Below are 13,686 nucleotides of genomic sequence, written 5' to 3'. Positions count from 1 at the left end.
AATGGGAAGAGGAGATGCTGTAAAGACCCCTGGATGCAGTAGCATTTAGGAAGCTAAATGGGTTCTAGATGGTTTTCATTCACACTTCAGGTAGAGAATTACAGGTTGGAAAAGCATTCCGTTTTTTAATAATTATTTTGACCAACGTGAGGAGAGGCTGTTTGAAGTGTGATATACAATTACATGCAGATTTACACAACACATGCTTCAGAATTCATTTTTTTCAGGCTGCAGAATTTGGGGTCTGTGTGTGGTAGAACTTTTTAATGTGTTTCAGCCAAGCAATAAAATCAAAGGTAGTTCACCTTCCCTTTTACCCCCAAGGGGCACAAATCAAATAAAAATTTAAATGAGGGGTGTAACAGGCCTCAGCAGTTCTAATACAAGGAGGACCCTGCAAATTATAGAGGTACCCAAACTGTTGCACCAAAAGGTTGCCTCTTACATACCATCATTCAGGGTTATGCAACCAGGCTAAAATATGAAGGTGTTTTATTTAAGGGGGGGAAATCAGGCATTCTGGAGTCTGCTTTCCATATGAAACTCAGCATTGATTTTTGAAGTATTTTGTTTGATATGGAGAGTCTGCAATGATAATGAGGCAAGTTGAGTCCACAACACCCTGGGCTACTTTAACACTCCAATTGGAGGCAAGGGCCGTAGGTGGCTACTAGCCACAATGGGTAAGGCAGTCTCAGGTGGGAAGAGCTGGTGTTGAGCTCAGGTGTTGCTTGCGAGCCTCTCATTGAGGCATTTGATTGGTCACTGTGAGTGAAGAGGATGCTACATGGGCCTTTGGGCATCATCCAGCAGACAGGCTTTTTCCCTTGCTCAAAGGGACGCAGGTGGCGCAGGGACGCAGGTGGCGCAGGGACGCAGGTGGCGCTGTGGGTTAAAGCCTCAGCGCCTAGGACTTGCCGATCAAAAGGTCAGCGGTTCGAATCCCTGCAGCGGGGTGCGCTCCCGCTGCTCGGTCCCAGTGCCTGCCAACCTAGCAGTTCGAAAGCACCTCCGGGTGCAAGTAGATAAATAGGGACCGCTTACCAGCGGGAAGGTAAACGGCGTTTCCGTGTGCGGCTCTGGCTCGCCAGAGCAGCGATGTCACGCTGGCCACGTGACCCGGAAGTGTCTCCGGACAGCGCTGGCCCCTGGCCTCTTAAGTGAGATGGGCGCACAACCCCAGAGTCTGTCAAGACTGGCCCGTACGGGCAGGGGTACCTTTACCTTTACCTTTAAAGTCTGTTCCTCAGTAACGGTGGTCAATTGATAATCGAAGAGATCCACCCCAGGAGGCAGCTTGCCTGCAACTCCTACCAATTTGTGTGGCTGTAGGGGAGACTGCTGTTTTGAAACTGACATATGTCAGTTTATGGGGATGGGGCAGGTAAAGGCTAGGGCAGCCTGCCACAAATACTGAGCAGGTGTTCTTTGCCAATCACCCCACAATCCTTCGCCACTGAGCTGGTGCAGAAAGGATTTGCAGAAGTCAAAAAGCCTGGAAAACATTGGCTGTAGCTGAATCAGAAAGACCTACTACCTTACCTGGTTGTTTTGAGGTGGTTTAATTATGGTGCTGGAGGAGACTCTTGAGAGTCCCATGGACTGCAAGAAGATCAAACCTCTCCATTCTGAAGGAAATCAGCCCTGAGTGCTCACTGGAAGGACAGATCCTGAAGCTGAGGCTCCAATACTTTGGCCACCTCATGAAAAGAGAAGACTCCCTGGAAAAGACCCTGATGTTGGGAAAGATGGAGGGCACAAGAAGAAGGGGACGACAGAGGACGAGATGGTTGGACAGTGTTCTCAAAGCTACAAACATGAGTCTGACCAAACTGCAGGAAGCAGTGGAAGACAGGAGTGCCTGGCGTGCTCTGGTCCATGGGGTCACGAAGAGTCGGACATGACTAAACGACTAAATAACAACAAGTTCCAGTGAGTTGTCAGTTAACCTGTGTCTGGCCTGTGCCACTTTAGCTCACGAGGCTGAATCCTCCTCCAAATAACAATATTCCCTGCATGTAAAAAACTAGCCTCTCGGCTGCACTGAGAGCTGTCTTGTACTACCAGGTCAAGCTATTTATCCCTCTGGTCCAGCATTGCCGACTCTGCTGGTGGCTCTCAAGAGTCTGGAGCAGGGAGGAGTCTTTGCCATCGCCTTCTACATCAGGTGTGAGGAATCTGTGGCCCTCCAAACGCTGCTGAACTACAACTCCTATCTTCCATGGTCATCCTGGTGTGGTTGATGGGAGCTGGAGTTTTCCAACAGGAGAAGGGCCAAAGGCTCCTCACACTTGATCTATTACCGAATCCTTTCAACACAGGTGTGGGGAACCTCTGGTCCCCAGACGTTGTTGAATGACAGCTGCCACCAGGCCCAGCAAGCATAGCCACTGGCTGGGGGACAATGGGAGTTGTAGTTCAGCAACAGCTGGAAGACCAAAGGTTCCTCAGGCCCGCTTTAATACAAGAGATGCTAGAGATTGATCCTGGGCCCTTCTGCATGCCAAGCACCTCCTCTGCCTTTGGGCTAGGCCTCCCCACCTCACAAAAGAAATTTCTGCTAATATTTTGGAAGTTTGCATCAACCAGTGCAAGATTAAATCAATAACGGAATGAGTTCCTCTACTGAAGTAGATAAATGATACAACCAGAAAATAGAACGTTGCCAAATAACAAGACTGCCACCCACATTCAAAGCACATGACTTTCCTCAAAGCATCCTGGGATTTGCAGTTTATCCCCTCTAGAGTTGCAGTTCCCAGAATCCTTAGCGAATGGCAATTCCCATGATTCTTTGGGGTTGCGGGGTGGGAGTTGCATGCCTGGAATGCATGCTGCATTTGCCACCACCTATGTGGCATCAATAAGGGTGGTGCTGTGGTCTAAACTACAGAGCCTAGGGCTTGCTGAACAGAAGGTCAGCGGTTCGAATCCCCATGACGGTGTGAGCTTCCATTGCTCAGTCCCTGCTCCTGCCAACCTAGCAGTTTGAAAGCACGCCAGTGCAAGTAGATAAATAGGTACCGCTCCGGCGGGAAGGTAAATGGCGTTTCCGTGCGCTGCTCTGGTTCGCCAGAAGTGGCTTAGTCATGCTGGCCACATGACCCGGAAAAACTGTCTGAGGGCAAACGCCGGCTCTCTCGGCCAGTAAAGCGAGATAAGCGCTGCAACCTCAGAGTCGTCCACGACTGGACTTAATGGTCAGGGGTCCCTTTACCTTATGTGGCATCAATGCAGAATAGGGTGGGGAAAGGATGTGTAGAATTGTACCCAGCAACCTGCTGCGTTCTTGACCAAATGAATATGCACTGCTAAAAGGAGAAGGAATTTTAACTCTAGCCTCTTAGACACATCCAGAATAGTCAAAAACACGGTGTATAATGATAGAGGTGAAAAAAAGAGGTAGCTGCATAATGGAGTTTATGAAAGCATTATAAAAAAAAAATAGGAAAATGAAGCAAAACCACAAAGTGCTTTAAAAGATTCCCAGTGTTAACATTACATCAGACCCAATATTAATAGAAACCAGATTAATGCTATCTCATATTATTTAATGAGTAGGATTGCCAGGTAAAGAGCATCCCAGAGCTTGAGATTTCAGGGCACAAACCTGAGATGTAGGGGCAAGCCCCCCTGGTGATGTTGTAGGGCCAAGCCCCAGTGATATCACCTGGGTCCATTAATTTCAATGACTCTACACTGCATAAAATTTTGCTATGTACAACTCTGTACATTTAAAACACTCTTATATCACTTTAACAGTCACAGCTCCCCCTGCGGAATCCTGGGAACTGTAGTTAGTTTGTCACAGAGCTCCCAATCTCAGCACCCTTAACCAACTACAGTTCCCAGGATACTCTGGTGGTGAAAGCCAGGACTGTTAGAGTGGCATAAGAGTGTTTTAAATCAGGTGCCAGGAACCTTGAGCCCTCCAGGTGCTTCCGAACTGCAAGTCCCATCTTCCCTGGCCAAGGGCCTCGCTTGCTGAGGCTGTTGGGAATTGTAGTTTGGCAACACCTGGAGGACCAAAGGTTCCACATGCCTGCTTTGCATGTAAGGTGTAGATGTGCTCTCCGATTGGCAGCCTAGTCTTTCAACCAGCATGCTACACCGATCCTCTAAGGTGGGGCTCCTTCCTCAAAATTTATTGATGTTAAATCTCTGAGCATGTGGAGGATGCTTTATGTTTCCGGGGTCTGCATATGCTTCTAAATCAGGGGTCAGCAAACTTTTTCAGCAGGGGGCCGGTCCACTGTCCCTCAGACCTTGTGGGGGGCCGGACTATATTTTGAAAAAAATATATGAACGAATTCCTATGCCCCACAAATAACCTAGAGATGCATTTTTAATAAAAGCACGCATTCTACTCATGTAAAAATACCAGGCAGGCCCCGCAAATAACCCAGAGATGCATTTTAAATAAAAGGACACATTCTACTCATGTAAAAACACGCTGATTCCCGGACCAGCTGCGGGCTGGATTTAGAAGACGATTGGGCTGGATCCGGCCCCCGGGCCTTAGTTTGCCTACTCCTGTTCTAAATGGTTGCACAAGCCACCAGCTGAAGGGGGAGGGCTGGTTTTGATCTGTCAATAGTATACAATAGGGCAATTATGTTTTCCCAGTCTATTTTTAGACCCAAAGAACGAGCATCCTCTTGGCTCTTTAAATCAGGGGAGGGCAGGTTCTTGCAGAGCAAACAAGTGCAGTGTTCAGCAGGGAGAGCAGAGCTTTCAGTGATGTGGACACACACACACACACACACATACTCCTGCAGACATCTTAGAAATGTCAGTTTGACGGCGATGACTGTTGCCCGTTGTGACTGGTAAGGGAGAAGAGCCGCAGTTTGTTAAGGGTGCTGTGAACTGCCACCCTCTGAGGCCGCAGCCCTTAACAAACGATTGGTAATAGTGCTTTTTCAAGTGCATATTGTGGCTGAGAGACAGGGCTCATCTGTTAGGACCTGGACCCCAGTGGTGGGCGGAGGCAATGATACTTCTGAATGGGAGCTGCCGGGAATCGCAAGTTGGGAGAATACTGTTGCTTTGGGGCTTCCCATAATCATCTGGTTGGCCACTGTAGGGACACCTGGTTGGACTAGATGGGCCATTGGCCTGATCCAGAAGACTCTGAATGATTTTCCAGGGGAAGGCAAGTGTCCCTCCTTGGAGGATATATGGGGTCTCCAGGAGAAAGCATATTTTGGAAACAGGATGCCGAATGAGATGGACCAAAGCCTGACTCAGCGAGGAAATTCTTCCATTCTTAACTACCAGATTTCCTTATTATAAGCAAGTAGGGACTGTGGTAAGAATGTTAAATATAGCAACTGCAATATTTTAGATGTGTGCATGTGAGGGCATTATTATTATGCCAACTAGATGAGTTATTACAAAATCTAGCAAACAATATTACAAGTCAATTACAGCAAAAAACAAAAATGGAGAGGAACTGTTTTCCTCTTCCTCCTCCTGACAAGCCAATTTACCTTAATTAAAGGCTTTCATGAGATACGTTTGGAGGTGTTTCTTCTTCTTCTTTGGATGAAAAAGCAACCATCCTTGGTAGCTCAGTTGGCAGAGCATGAGACGCTGAATCTCAGGGCTGTGGGTTCGAGCCCCACGTTGGGCAAAAGATTCCTGCATTGCAGGGGGTTGGAGTAAATGGTCTTCGTGGTCACTACCAACTCTATGATTCTATGATCCCATCATTCAGGGATCAGGAACCTGCGGCCCTCAAGATGTTGGAGTTCAACCCCTATCAGCATGGCCAAGGGTTAAGGATGATGGGAGTTGTAGTCCTAATGTCTGGACTGTGCCACATTTTCCCTGCCCTTGCCATTGCTTAATGACAGTGCAGTAGAATTCTACCCCTCGCCAGGATCCAGCTTGCAAATGCTCCAAATCCTGGCTGCAGAGAGAGTGCTAAGGCCAACATGAATCTCCATATGCAATAGGATAACAGAGCTTATTACAGTGGTACCTTGGGTTACATACACTTCAGGTTGCATACGCTTCAGGTTACAGACTCTGCTAACCCAGAAATAGTACCTCAGGTTAAGAACTTTGCTTCAGGATGAGAACAGAAATTGTGCTCCGGCAGCACGGCAGCAGCAGGAGGCCCCATTAGCTAAAGTGGTGCTTCAGGTTAAGAATGGACCTCCGGAATGAATTAAGTACTTAACCTGAGGTACCACTGTACCTATTGAAACCTGTGTGCAGAGTGGCCAGCGTTTAAACTAGTGAATCTCAGTTTGAAAGTAGACTTTACCTGTTGCAATCACACAACACAGGTGACTACAGGCAAGAAAATAAAGAAGTTGCTTATCAGGAACGGACTTTGGGAATCCTTCGTAATATGGTGCCCTGAGTGTGCCCAAAATTTGGTGCCCCCAAATGGATCTTCTCAATTATGGAGCTTCTCAATTTTGAACCCATCGGTTTGGCGCCCAATTCGTGGGAACCGCTCGCACCTCAGTAAATCTGGCACTGTGTTTATTGTAGGAAATACGTACTGTAGGAAAGTGTTTTTGCTCTAGTCCATAGCTGTCAACCTTCCCTTTCTTTTGTGGGAAATTCCCTTATTCCAGCGCTGTTTCCCGCTGCTATCCCAGATTGTTAGATATCCCCAGGACAGGTGAGGCTGCTGATCCCTTATTTTCAAATCTGAAAGTTGACAGCTGTGCTCTAGTCTAGAGAAGAACAAGGCAGAGAGAAGTATGAGAAGCTTGTAAGCAGAGCACAATATGAGAACATCTGTCTAACATGGGAGAGACAGCGAGGTTAATAATAATGATAATAATAATAATAATAATAATAATAATAATAATAATAATAATAGTTTTATTATTTATACCCCCCCCCCCCAATCTGGCTGGGTTTCGCCAGGCTGAGGCTGGCTCAAGAGGTTAAGGATGCAGGGTTTAGTCTGGGAATCTGGAGGTCCCTATCTCTAGCTGCCTTAACTTGTGCAAAAAACCTCCTCCTGCAAACTGAGTTCCACCCAATCTTCCAACAATAGGTTTGTTATGTGCACACATTTAAGACAGCGCCCACAGTCTTTTTTGGTACTCTTGCCCAGGCTTTCAATATTTTTGTGTTTGTGTGCTGATTGCATACAGTCCTTTCATATTGCTTTAGTGAAAGACAAGCATATGGCAGAGCTTTTCCTTTAGTAAATAACACATTAATACAAGGTGCATGCAGCTGCGATGAGAGGTGGCAAGCACCATTCTATGACTCTGCATTTTTTAATCCAAGCTTATGCCTTTTTTCTTTTTTGCAGAACTAACCCGCATGCTATGCTAAGCAACAGCAGGCAGGCAGCTTCTGCTGCACTTGTCTCTCATCCAGTAATTTATACAGAGAATCCTTAAACAGAAAGATCTGGCAAATCATCAACTAAAGGAGTGAGTAGTTTGCATGATAAATGGGGCAGCCCTCCTCAGGTTTTCTTTCCCCTTCCTTTTCTTTTTTTCCTCCCCTTTCTCTCTCTCTTGGATGCCGAGTCAGAATCCAACTCGAATTCCTATTTCAAAATAACTGTAATTATCTCTAATTGCCATGATTATTTCAGATTTTTAGTATGCGCGGAGAGTGAAAAATGGTGAGTGCTCTTTTATCAAGTTGGGTGGCAGAGATTTGCAGCTAAATTGCTTAGATGGGGGGGTGAGGGAGGGAGAGAATATTGCATCTCTGTGTAGCCTGCTGATATATAGGTTAGGAAATGCAAATTTAGTTTTCTTCTTTCTCTTGGTAAAGGAGCAAAATAGGTTTATTTTTCTGCCGTTGAGCAACCAATGACTTCAAGTATGCTAAAAAGCTTTGGGCAGTTGCTAAGGCGGATTTCTTTCTAGAATCGCCAGACAGTATCAGCACCGGAGCCCTCTGGCAGGTTCCAGGGGTCAAAATGTCCTTGTGGGGCTCACCAGTGCTATCTGTTGTCCTAGCAGTAAGATTGTGGCACCTGTGGCTGAGTCTGGGAAACCACCCATCATTTTAAATTTTCAACAATGCCCCAATTTGATGCAGCATAGTCCTAGGGCATTGTGGGGAATTTAAATTGAGCACCCCAGACTTAGCTGTTTACAAGCGATGATTGTCTCCCTGCTTGTTTGTTTTTTTAAATAAAAAGGCATTGCTTGCTGTATTAGTTGTGCAACTAAGACCTATAGTGACACCTAGTGGCAGAATGTAAACATTGCAAAACAGCTTTAGTCCTTTATTGACAAACTGCTTTTCCTTCTAAAATGTAAGACAGTTTATTAGAAAAGTAGTAAGTGCATTATATGTTTTTACAAAAAAAGTTATCCAAAAACGAATCCTAATAATAAAATGAGAATAAAATCAATTACCTAAAAATGTAGGTTTTTAAATGATTTTACTAAATTTGGATACCACCCCAGGCAGCATGAGGGGAGCTGCAATCCAAGAACATTTGGAACGTCCGAGGAATCCTTGGAAGGAGAGTCCTCATGAGAACAGGAAACTGTCTTATGCTGACTCAGACTCATTGATCCATGTAATTCTGTGTTTTCTACACTGATTGACAGCAGCTCTCCAGGGTTTCAGGCAGGAAACCAGCCTTACCTGGAGATTCCAGGGATTGAAACTGTGACCTTCTGCTTTCAAGGCAGATGCTGTGCTGCTAACCTATTGCCCCGAGGAGGAAATATATCCCTTCTCTGGTCCATATCACATGGAGTTGCAGTCTTTAGAGAGCCTGCACCTACTCCTCTGAACTCTGAAGAGACACCTTTGCTGCCAGCATGGCCAATGGAGAAGCACGATGGGAGTTGTAGTCCGATGACATTTGGCAGGACCCTTGTTGGCTGTCCCTGCCCTAAAGCTTCCTTTATAATATACTTGTTAGTCACCTAGGCTGCTCCGCTTGCGGAGGAAACCTTTTCAGGCGGTCATGATCACCTGTACCATGGCAACTGTGATTTATTTTTATTTTATGTTTGGCTTTCTAATCACTGCCCCCCTTTGTCAGGTGGAAAGAGGCTTTAGTGCGGAATGAGCAGCGGACAAAGTCTAACTCGAATAATGAGAAAGTGAGCAGGAACGCGTCCTTTCTGCCCTCGGCCAGCAAGATGATTAAGGATGGGGAGAAATTTGGTTCAGTTTGCCTTTAAAGGCAAATCTACCTAGCACACCTTTTCCAAAACGATGTCTGAAATGAAACACAGCCAACCTTAAAAAGCACACATGTGCTTTCCCAAATGTTTCGGTGCAATTCTCCAGCTAAGCAATGTGTATAAAATGCAACCGTTGGTGTAAAGTGTGGATATTTATTTATTGGAATTATTGGATTTATATGCCACCTTCCTGCCAAGGCTCTCTAGAATTTAAACTCTAAAAAACAGCATTATATACAAGGAAGCAGGCGCGGCCCCACGGCAGTGGGTGCCCAGGGTGTGACATTTAACCTTCCCACCCAAAAGTCTGGTGTCAGATCAGCAGTGGTTGGGTGCCACATCCTCCTCCAAACCGTGGCCTATAACACCCAGCATCCTTGCCCCATTTTCTAGCGATCTGTGAATCCACCAGTTTCTATTTCTCCCCTATTCTCATTGTTCCAACCTCAGGCTGGCAACTGAAGTTCAGTTCAGTTCTCCATACTGCACCCACAAGTTTGCAATTTATTCAAAATAGACTGCATGCATTAACATGCAGAAAGTGCCCAAGGACTTTCTACTAATTATTCTGTTTTTAATCTTTGGTGTTGAGTCTTTTTTGGTTTTTCGCTTTTGGCAAAGGAAGTACCTTATGAAAGGGACAAAATATTGGGGTACGGTTTAGGGAAGTTTTAATATTTGATGTTTTATTCTGTTTTTAATCTGTTGGGAGCCGCCCAGAGTGGCTGGGGAATAAATAATTAATAATAATAATAATAATAATAATAATAATAATAATACTTAATTCATTTCCCAGTTTCGCTAGGGTCTAGCCCTGTGGGTTCAGAATCTGTCCGGTTCAAGCAAGAAGACCTCATCCAGGCAAATTTGAAGCGAAACAGTGGCTAGGAAGCCTGATCATTTATCGCTGCAGTAAGGTTCCAAGCAAAACAAGGAAGAAAAAGCCCAGAACGAAGGGCACTTGGGTTCTGAGGAGTTCCCACGATTTCCCATAATGCATTTCACACAGCATCATCAAAACACCATAAGTATGTCCTAGAAAAGGTGTGGTGTCAGGGGGGAAATCTGAGATCCAGACATGTGCTTGTCAATCATGCATGGTTCAAGTACCCAAGTACTCAAGTACTTCACACAAGTTGTTGGAAATACCGTATTTTTTGCTCTATAAGACTCACTTTCTCCCTCCTAAAAGTAAGGGGAAATGTGTGTGTGTCTTATGGAGCGAATGCAGGCTGCGCAGATATCCCAGAAGCCAGAACAGCAAGAGGGATTGCTACTTTCACTGCGCAGCGATCCCTCTTGCTGTTCTGGCTTCTGAGATTCAGAATATTTTTTTCTTGTTTTCCTTCTCCAAAAACTAGGTGCGCCTTGTGGTCTGGTGCATCTTACAGAGTGAAAAATACGGGTATATTTCTTGCATAGGCGCTGACTATGCAGGGTCTTGGGTGCCTGAGCACCCACAAATTTTTAATGAAGGGGCTGGGGCCTCCCCCAAGGTTTTACTCAGCAGTGTGCACGCGCCAGAAAAAGGTGGCAGCCCTAATAATGCCAAAACAAGGCAGCAAACGGGCTCAGGGCAGCTGGGAGGGGCAGCAGATCCAACTCCTGTGCTTTTTGGCAGATGGGTGGTGCATGGCGACAGGAACGCAGCAGAGACGGACGAGGGGGAGGCCATGGTGGGGCGGAATTTTCTGTTTTGCCTCCGGCAGCAAAATGTCTTGGGCCAGCCCTGGCTCGAAATAGTATGTTTCTCTGCCAAATGTGTAAGAATGTCATTTTGCATATTGTTGTTGTTGTTTGTAGGGCAGGGTTACCCAGTGGCGTAGCGTGGGGGGTGCAGGGGGGGCCGGCCGCACCGGGCGCCACATCTGGGGGTTAGGGTTAGGGGGCGCAAATCCACTGGTTAGGGGGCGCAAATCAACCGGTTAGGGGGCACAAATTACTTGCCTTGCCCTGGGTGCTGACAACCCACGCTACGCCACTGGGGTTACCTCAGTGAGAGTTGCTGCCCTCCCAGAAGCATTCACATACGGGGCCTTACGATTGCTTTGTGGTGATAATGAGCCATCTCTCCCCAACCGCCGAAAACCCAAGATGTTCCTTTATGAATAATAACAGGAACATGGTTTGCCAACAAGGCCTGAGAGGCATTCTTAAAATGAATGAAAAATTCAGCAAGTAAAGCGTTGTGGCGGGATATATATATATATATATATGAGAGACCGACCTATTTTGCCTCCCCTGACAGCTGCCTTGTGCTGCACAGCTCACTTTCCCCCCCTTTGAACTGCGCAATTTCTAATGACATATACGTCCTTTGAAGTCCGCTGCAGTACCAGAGGCATTTGTGTAAAGTGAGCAGTGCTTAGCCTGCAATTGCATTTTTAAATATATAAAAAAAACCCCACAAGAACACCAAAATCCACCCTTGGTAACTGGAGATGCTTGTATAATTTGCTGAGGATTTTCCAGCGGTGGGAATACAGGGCTTAAAGTGAAAGGATGCAACAACAGATTTGGCCATAGTGCTGACTCCAATCTGATTGGCATTACTGGATTCAAATTGGCACCATACGTTTAAAGCACTCTCCCCAAAGGATCCTGAGAATGGTAGTTTATCCTTAATGGAACTATCATTTCCAGAACCTTGGGCAAGGGATGTGTACTTGACATGTATTGTGTGTATGCAGCCTGAGTCTGTCTGCCTTCGTGTTTTTCCTTGTTGTTTTCTGAGAAGCCCACTCACTGTTTCTGTTATGTACTGAAGTTCTCACCCTGGGCCAGCAGGGGGATACTGTAGATAGTTATGCAAATAAGGGATTGAAAGTGACATTCAGTTATTGGATAGTTTTAGAAAGTTGTTACAGTAACGTTGTACTGGAGCTCTATATAAGCAGGCTGACTGAACCCTTCAGTTCTGTTCTGTTCTGGCCTGTGAATAAACAAGAGCTGTTTGAAGAATTGTTGTGTCGTCTGATATGTTCACCCACAACTTAACAGTTTCAGTCTCAGGCCCCAAAACAGATCTCTTGGGAAGTAAAACAGAGAGAAAGGTGGCCACAGTTCCCACTAAAATCCAGAGAGGGCACAGCCGTATTTATCTATCCACAGTATTTACACCACTAAATGAGCTGAAAGAGCTTCCAAAAATATCAGTTCTAAGACGGTTCTTGCTCTCAGGCTTGCAATCTTAAAGAAAAGAAGGCATGACACATGAGGAAAAAGGAAGAGGAGGGAGGAGGGAAAAGCAAACTCAAGTACAAGTCCCTAAAGTTACAGTTCTTAAAGCTTCAGCTGATGACAGTGGTGGCTCTGGCAGCCTTTCTGTTGATATGGAGCACTATCTCATCCGAAGGACTCTTCTGAACCGAGATCAAATCCAGGAGCAGAGCTGGTGACAACATCCAGGAAACAGAAAAAAACATGTTCCTTGAATGTGCTTAAATGGGGAGTTGCCTGTATCCTAAATACATCACAGTCTCCACTGACCTTCACTCCAAGGAAACCGAACCCCAAAAGAGTTCTTAGAACCCCTGGAGTCTCTCACTGCTCAGAAAAGTGTAACTATCTGTATCCATATGCCATTCTTCCTTATTTCTCCCCTGGCGCGTGTTCTGCTACGCAGTGGAGATGCAGGGCCTGGGGTGATCATTCAGCCTTAAAGCAGGAAATGTCCTACAGGGGCCTTAACTAACCAAAACAACTAATATGCTGCTTTCTAAGGAAAGGTGCTCCCCAGGGCAGGAAGGATTTCTTTGTTATGGCTGTGCCGCAGCAACACCACAGAGGTTTGCGAATGCACACCTCCGTGCCCCCTTTTGCACTACAAAACACTAATTGGAAAGGTAATTGCCACATTAAGATGCAAGGCTCCCACACAAAGCACAAAGGCTGTGATTTGCCACACTGAGTCACAGCTGAGAAATTGTGCAAAATGAACGGTCCCTTTCCCATTCATTCATTCATTCATTCATTCATAAAAGTTACCTGGCTCGTCTTGTGTAGTTATCCTACTGTCCTTGGATGGCTTTAAAAGGAGATGAGAAAAAGTTATGGAGGATAAGGCACCAGAAACAAATTTTGGGGCAGCAACACAGAAGGAAGGGGTAAAGTATATTTCCAGGAGAGCAAGTTGTGACCTCCAAGTTAAGATCTCTGAAAGAGAAGTAACGGTATATGTTAATGACAGGAGTCCAGCAGACTCTCCAAGTGTCCCTATTTTCCAGGGACAGTCCTGGATTTACAGAAGCCATCCCGGTTTCTGATTTGATCTGGAAGGTCCCGCTTTTTCCTTAGGATGTCCCTATTCTACCATCAGAGAAATGTTGGAGGGTATGGAGTTATGCGACTCCCGAGCCAAGGAGATAAGTAACCATACAACCTTTAAAAGACGTCTGAAGGCAGCCCTGTATAGGGAAGTGATATGTACTGAAGTGCTCACCCTGGGCCAGCAGGGGGATACTGTAGATAGTTATGCAAATAAGGGATCGAAAGTGATGTTCAGTGATTGGATAGTTTTAGAAAATTGTTACAGTTACATTGT

The sequence above is a fragment of the Podarcis cretensis genome (assembly GCF_951804945.1).
Source record: "Podarcis cretensis genome assembly, chromosome: 15".
NCBI classification, from domain to species: domain Eukaryota; kingdom Metazoa; phylum Chordata; class Lepidosauria; order Squamata; family Lacertidae; genus Podarcis; species Podarcis cretensis.
This window is presented reverse-complemented; position numbering follows the sequence as displayed.